At 41.4% G+C, this 7,807-nt stretch overlaps 1 non-coding gene across 1 annotated transcript; it reads right to left on the bottom strand.

Annotated features, from left to right (window-relative positions):
- Positions 1–224: 224 nt before the first annotated feature.
- On the bottom strand, positions 225–299 carry Trnat-ugu (transfer RNA threonine (anticodon UGU)). Its single transcript has one exon. It is a non-coding gene; the product is annotated as a tRNA-Thr (tRNA).
- Positions 300–7,807: the final 7,508 nt, after the last annotated feature.

Genomic DNA, 7,807 nt, shown 5'->3' with positions numbered 1-7,807 from the left:
GTATTTTCGGTGAGTATGTTTGCATGCATTCTGCAGTATGAATCATTTTGAGCACATGCGACACGGGACGAGTTATCATCTACATCTATATGGATACCCTGCAAAACACATTTAAGTGCCTGGCAAAGGGTTCATCGAATCACCTTCACAACTGATAATTAATTGAAACCCTCAGCTGCCGACAGGTGTTGTTGATATACTTCGATGGGGACAGCTGAAAAGTGTGCCCCTACTGGGACTCGAACCCAGAATCTCCTGCTTACAAGGCAGACGCTCAATCCATCTGAGCCATCGAGGGCACACATGAACAGCACGACTGCAGGAATTTATCCCTCGCACGCTTCCCGTGAGACTCACATCCCCAACCGTCCACAATCCGCATACGTAATGTACTTAATAGGTATTTGTCCATCCACTCATTACTGGCTCACACTAAGGTGACGATTCCCGTAAGAGTTCCGGCAACCTGTGCGCATTCGCACAGACGAAGGTCAATGGCTGGGTAACGTTTAACCATAGATATGAAGATAGTAACTGCTCTCGAAAGAACAGGCGCCACTGACGACCTTGCAACTCTTCTAGAATACATGATAGACCGGCCGATGTGGCCGAGCGGTTGTAGGCGCTTCAGTCGGGAGCCACGCGACCGCTACGGTCGCAGGTTCAAATCCTGCCTCGAGCATGGGTGTGTGTGATGTCCTTAATTTAGTTAGGTTTAAGTCGTTCTAAGTTCTAGGAAACTGATGACCTCAGATGTTAACTCCCAAAGTGCTCAGAGCCATTTGAACCATCAGTCCCTATGTTTACACACTACTTACAGTAACTTATGCTAAGGACAACACACACACAACCATGCCCGAGGGAGGACTCGAACCTCCAACAGGGGGAGCCGCGCGAACCGTGACAAGGCGTTGGACACATGGCGGGTACCCCGCGCGGCTCATGGCAGCCGTGACACTGCTTCAAACAATGGACTGTAGAAACTTTTGTAAAGCACGGATTAAAAAAAAAACTTTCTGTTCCAAGAGTCTAGACAAGTACACCTTTAAAAAATGCAACTACAAAGAAATTGAATTTTCGAACGTTTTGAATGAGAACCTGTCCTTATGGAACACCGTTGATCAAATGTCACAGGGATTATATACTCAGGTTTCACATGTGGATTAACACTTTCTAATCAATATCCGGAATGAGCAGGGCTTAAAACTTTGAAGAGTTAAATTTCAAGGGCCGTTCTCTTGTATGCAAATAGTTTCACAGTAGAAATTTCTCTAGTTTTATTTATTAATTTATTTATTTATTTTTTGCTGTAGGTAAAGAAGTATAGCATTGTGAGGAGGGGGAAGGGGGGGGGAGGAATCTTGCATCTCCCACCTTGGAATTCTCAGTACAGAATTTTTATTCATTACGAGATTCTTAGCCACTTGCAGAAGTGATTTCGAGTGATTCTGCAAAACTTTTCCTTTAGCCAATCGTAGCAACTATAGGATTCCGTTCCTGCTGCATGACATGTCTCGGAACTTAAACTGACCAACTCATTTGCATAAAGAGCTAGCTTATCATCCGCTTCTTTACTTGCGTAGACCGTTCATGGTCTGCAAAGAATTTTTTTCTTTAATCGTTTTTTTATGTCTCTTATAAACTGCAACACTTTCTAAACTTTCTAAACTTAGCGCCGTTGAAGCATGGTCTTTTACTGAATGATCAAAAAGCAATGCTGACAGCTGGAGTCCAAGGTTTTTGTTAATCAAGCCGTTTGTATTCTTGTGGTGATATCTCCTTACAGTCTTTCATTCCCTAACGCATATTTCTTTATATCTAATTGAGAAGTGAAATACCGGTTTTCATAGATGCAGATTTAAAATATTTTAATATAACGCAATAAATATTTCATTAAAATTTTCATCCCCTTATGCTCGAAGTTCCAAAACCAGAAAAACACGTAGTTTTTAAAAATTGTAACATATTAGCCGAATACGAATTGTCAGATATATTTAGCAATCCTTTCATAATGAACCATTTTCTGAAACATCTCACACCCTTTAGGGGTTGGGTTTTCAAAAACAATTAAACACGTATTCTTCTATTTAGAGCCGAGGAGCCAAATTCAAATCTTCATCCATTTAATTCTAAAAATGCTTTCATGGTGAAATATTTCATAAAACATTACATCCCCTATTTCACTCTATTAGTGAGTTAAATTTCCAAAAGCAACGAAACACATTTTTTTTACATCCAACCGAGATGTCAAATACCTATTTTCATAGATGTAGCTATAAAACTGCTTCAGTAGTTCTTTAATAATGATTTATTTTCAAAAAAACCTTCACTAATTATTTTATCGCCCAATGGAAGAATTTCGGAAAATGCTAAAAACCTGTTTCTTTTTTGTGTCTGACTGAGACACCAAATGTCAATTTTCGTAGTTTTGTAGTTATAGCTTCAATAGGGACGTAGGGACATATTTAAAAAAAAAAGACTTTCAACCCATGTTTCACCCCCATAGGAGTGAAATTTCGAACAATCTCTTCTTAAATGATGCTTTCAGCGTAAGATTTACACCTTCATCAAATTTCAAGTCCGTATACTTTGCAGGTTGGGCTGGAAGGCTATGGGTCAGTGAAACCTGTGCCCCTATTGCACCTTCTTGGAGGTTGTAGTTCCAAAAACAGTGAAACACGTAGTTTTCTATAACACAATATTCATAGATTTCGCTTTAAAAACTCTTTCGCACTGAAATACTTTCATAAAACATTACATCCTATATTCCACCCTCTTAATCGTTGAATGTATCAAAAACAGGTTTTCATATATTTCATGAAACATTTCATCCTCTGTGATATGGGGTATGGTAGTGACACACCAAAATCACAATAGTAATCCGTTGTAGTTGCTACATATTTTATTACAATCAAAAGCATTATAAAATCACAAGGCCAGATCAGTTGGACAAATAATAAATAAATTTCGTTAAGTGGAACGAGACCCGTAAAACTTGAAATTTGAATATGACTAGGTATATATACTTAGGTAAACCTTTACTTAAATAGCACAAATGTCCATAAAATTCATAGCAGAACTCTCACTACTTGCAATCAGGGGAGAAACAGATTAAGCGTAAGAATACAGATATTTAACGTTCGGCTTGCCAACTTTCCTAAACAAAACTGTATAAAAATGACTAAAACAATTAAGGGGGTCCTTTAATTTTGACTAAACGGACCTTCAAATTTACTTACTCAGTTGATTAATCAACAATATTCTTAGAATGATTACAACTAGAACATGACTATATGACAATACCCTTAAAATAAGGTTGCTTCAATATTTCGTGTGAATTGGCGATAGACGCGAGCAGACCAAGGATTCAAATCAATACAAGAGATCCACGAGGCAGAGAATGACATAGAAATATACTCAACATGGCAATGCAATTGAACTTTGGATGCTATAGTTCAGCACCGGAAAGATGGAATCACGCAAAAGTGACAACATAACCCAAGATGTAAAGGAGAGGACATGGCCTCAAATATCTCTCTGCCGCCGTGGTGCTCTGCTCCCAGTATGCTAGCGTCGACCGCTGCCAGTTATCTCTAACACAACACACATCAAGAGCAGACAATTTTCTGAGACATAAACTACACAACCCTATCTGGAGAACAGGTGAGCAATACAACTGGACTGAAACCAATGAGCCTCCGTGAGTTACTTGGCCAGTGCCAGCCCTTAAACTTTGATTAATAAGATCGCTAAAAATCATACCGAAGTTAAGATGACGAGACTTATCTCCAGGTTCGCCATATTAGTGGCAGAGACAATGAATTGGCGACGCTCTTATCCGTATGTTCGCGGCAGAGTCTGGGGAAGGCAAGGGCCACGTGGAGCCGGATCTGGGGGTCAATTTCCTTCTCTCCGAGACACCCGGCTTCTTCTGCGACTTAGCCGGCAAACAGGCCGAGGACCCCGGGTGGGGACCGATTCGGCAGCAGTTGGCGGATGGCGAGGTCTTCGGGGGGTGGGGTGGGGGGGGGGTGTCTTGTGTAAAGGGGAAGACAACCGTGGTGAAGGGAAGGTCTGTATTCCACAGGAACGAGTTAGCATGGCACTCAGATATTTCCACGATTCGGCGGTAGGGGATCATTTGGGGTTCTACAAGACCTTGAACAGAGTTCGGGAACACATGTTTTGGCCCAACCTATATGGCGATGGCATGCGATTTGTTGGCAACTGTGTCCAGTGTAAGCGCGGTAAGCCCGATGTTGGGCCGCACAGAGAACTACTACAGTCGGTTAGCGAGCAGTGTCCTCTGGACCGCGACTCAAAGATCGAAACATCGATCGACGGAAACTGGCGCCAGAAACGCACCAGCTGACTCTATTTCATCCCCTTAGGGGTTGAACTTCCAAAAACACGAAAATACGTATTTTCTTATTTGTAACCTTGAAGTCAAATACCAATTTTGGTAGATATAGCCTTAAAAATACTTCCATAGTCCTTCCATAATTTTTTATCTCAAGATAAAATGTTCACCTACTATTTCACCTCATAGAGGTTAAATTCCCAATAATACTGGAACACATATTTCTTTATTTCTGACCTAGAAACCAGATACAAATTTTCGTCTGCCTAGCTTCAAAATTACCTTAATAGCTACATGTTTCAAAAATCCTTTCATTTCCTGTGTATCCCCCTTAGAGGTGGAATTTCGAAATATGCAGTATAAGCGGTATAAGATCAACAACCTTTCCAAATCTCAAGGTTTATTTTCCTTGGCGGTCTGGACTGTGTGAATTTCATAGTAATGGCCTCCACACACACACACACACACACACGCACACACACACACACACACACACACACACACACACACACACACCACTAACAATGCCACCACCACCTCCTGGGGAAATTTCTGCAGACGCCCTTGTTCCACTGCAGTCATATTTTGCCGACGACCTACATTTAGCAGCGTGGGAGGGATAGTGTCGTGCAACAGACAGTATACTCAGTAGACAACGAACTGTTCGTTGTGAAATCAGGGACATAGGAACCGAGACTGACACAGAAGGTGCTGAAGGTGAAGCACACTAGACTCGTGTCTACCACGGCTTCAAATAGTATCGATTTACTATGAACGGAAGTTCCGAAAAGTGAGCAAGTAATTTTACAGTAAATTCAGTACCGATGGTGAGGATATACAACGAAAAACATTTCTATAATATTTCAGAAATAATGAAACATTCCACTCAAGTCGCGCGGCAGAAAACGCAATGGATATGCTTGCACTTAAGACGGAAGGCCCCACGTGCTTACGCAGGCTTACGACAGATCGCAAAATTCGGCAGTAGGCGTAAGCCAACCTCTTGTGCTGCCATCTGTTATTGATGCCAGGCATCAAGGTCTCAGTAGTTCGACCATCCACTGGAGAGTAGTTGCTTTATAAGTACTCCGTCTTCAGGCCACGAGTGACCTACTGGGACAGCACCATCCGACCGCCGTGTCATCATCCGTGGAGGATGTGAACAGGAGGGGCGGGGATCAGCACACTGTTCTCCCGGTCGTTATGATGGTTTTCTTTGACCGGAGCCGCTACTATTGGGTCGAGTAGCTCCTCGATTGGCATCATGAGGCGGCCTGGATGATCACCCATCCAAGTGCCTTCAACGCCCGACAACGCACTTAACTTCGGTGATCTCACGTGAACCGATGCAACCTCCGCGGCAAGTCCGTTGCTGCAGATATTTTAGAGTAGTTGTTACGTTTCATAATTATCTAGTTTACGGGGAAAATGTAAAAAAGGCGATTGTCACCGAAGCTACAACTAATCTGAATTTCTGGTTAGTTATCAAGTGGTCTTATGTGCAAGCCTGATTTTTTCATCCTTTGCGGTGGGAATGATTCAAACCCGTCATGTTCTTCTTATGAGGTGTTCTATTTATTTTGCACACAATGATCGTTTGTAGTTGTGTTGAGTTACCACCTTGATAAATTTTTGGATGGCGCACGTATCATAACTGAGATCTGCGCTTGCGCTTAATGGCTGAAGGTCAATTAGCGTAATGAGTAGTAGCGAATGTTATAGTAACATGTTTGTAAATTATTTCAGGTAAATTACCTTAGTAGTGTAATATTATCAGTATACCAGTACAGTATGTGGGCCAATTACGTTAGTCATGGAATACTATCCGTATAAGACTATGTCACCTTGATGTCCCGGAATTTGCTTCAATTTTGGAATCCACGAAAGAACTGGAAATTTTCCTTTACACAGCTTTCCATATAATTTCTATTACAGTGATTCAGTCTTGTCTGTCACTCGACTTTTCTGACTGTGAAATAAATTCTATCGCTCATGTGCTTATTACCTCTTCGTGTTTCCATTTGCCGATATTGCGCATAAACACATACATATCTCAACGTTGCTATGTACATTGATGGAACGACACACTTTTCTGTGGCGACACTGCAGTTTAGAGATAGAAAAACCGATCAGTTAAAACGACATGGGTATTTTAGTTCTGAATAACCGATGTCTTTCGGTATTTGTTTGCTCTCGGTTATAACAAGTATCTTTTTATATTTTCCTGATAACCACGTAAAAACAGATATACCAATTAGCCATAGTTGTCGTAGTAAAATTTTTAGTTTTCAAATAAACCTTTTTTTAAAAAAGACAAGTAATTTTTATTCGTAAGATTTCCATAGCTCTTAAATACTGCGTTATTACAGAAAAAATGGGAAAAGTGATGTATGCCACTTTAATAACACTGCTGATAGAAACGAGCAACAAGTGAATTGGTCCAACATTGCCGAGACAATACTGTGCCTGTTATACAAGCAGTGCGCGAGAATGGACGCAGTTTCTCGCTGTTGTCGAACGTCAGTTGTAACACAGAATGGCACCATCTGGAAGCCTGGAAGTATTTTACGATATGCAGTACGAGTGAAGCACAATGGTCGATTTGGTCGACTTGCGACATCATACAAGGAAAAAAGTTAAAATTTTACAAATCATTCATAGCTCGGGATAAAAATAGAAAGTGCCTGATCTGCTGCCTGTGTCTACGTTATCTGCTTTTAGCCGTTAACAGAGAAATTAAAACGAAAAAGAGAGTTCTCCTGCCGCAGTTTTCACTCTTTATCGCTGGATTATACGTAATGCCCGCATAGTGCTGTGATAACCGATTTAAATATAATTTTTGAGCAGAGTTCTAAAAACTAAAATCAGTAGGATAATACTGGCAGTTTTCTGTGGTATAGAAGTACTCGCTATATTTTGAGAGAAACAGCGAACAGCGGACAAAGTTTTATTGGACTATTTAATTTAAAGAAATTAGAATTATATTAATACCGTCAGTTGCTCACGGGCGTTGATAAATATCAACGTGGACAAGTGAAAATGTGTGCCACGACCGGGACTCGAACCCGGGATCTCTTGCTAAAATGACAGACGCTCTATGCATCTAGGCCACCGAGGGCACAGTGTATGGTTCGACTGCAGGGACTATCTCGCGCACGCCTCCTGCGAGACTCACATTCTTACCTTGAATGTCCATACACTACAGTCGTAGAGTCCCACTCCAACACACTCATTCCTCGTGGAAGACATGTCCATATCCATATAAGTATATGGTTCTGGCAACACCAGCCATGACCTTCTTCTGTGAAGATGCACAAGTATTCCCCGAACTGTTACGGGACTTGGTAAGAATGTGTTCCACGAGTAATGAATGTGTTGGTGTGGGACACTACGAATGTAGTGCGTGGACATGGAAGGTGAGAATGTGAGTCTCGCGGGAAGCGTGCG

The sequence above is a fragment of the Schistocerca gregaria genome, chromosome 11, assembly GCF_023897955.1.
Source record: "Schistocerca gregaria isolate iqSchGreg1 chromosome 11, iqSchGreg1.2, whole genome shotgun sequence".
NCBI lineage: Eukaryota > Metazoa > Arthropoda > Insecta > Orthoptera > Acrididae > Schistocerca > Schistocerca gregaria.
The sequence above is the reverse complement of the archived record's forward strand: the minus strand, read 5'-3'. Positions and strand labels throughout refer to the sequence as shown.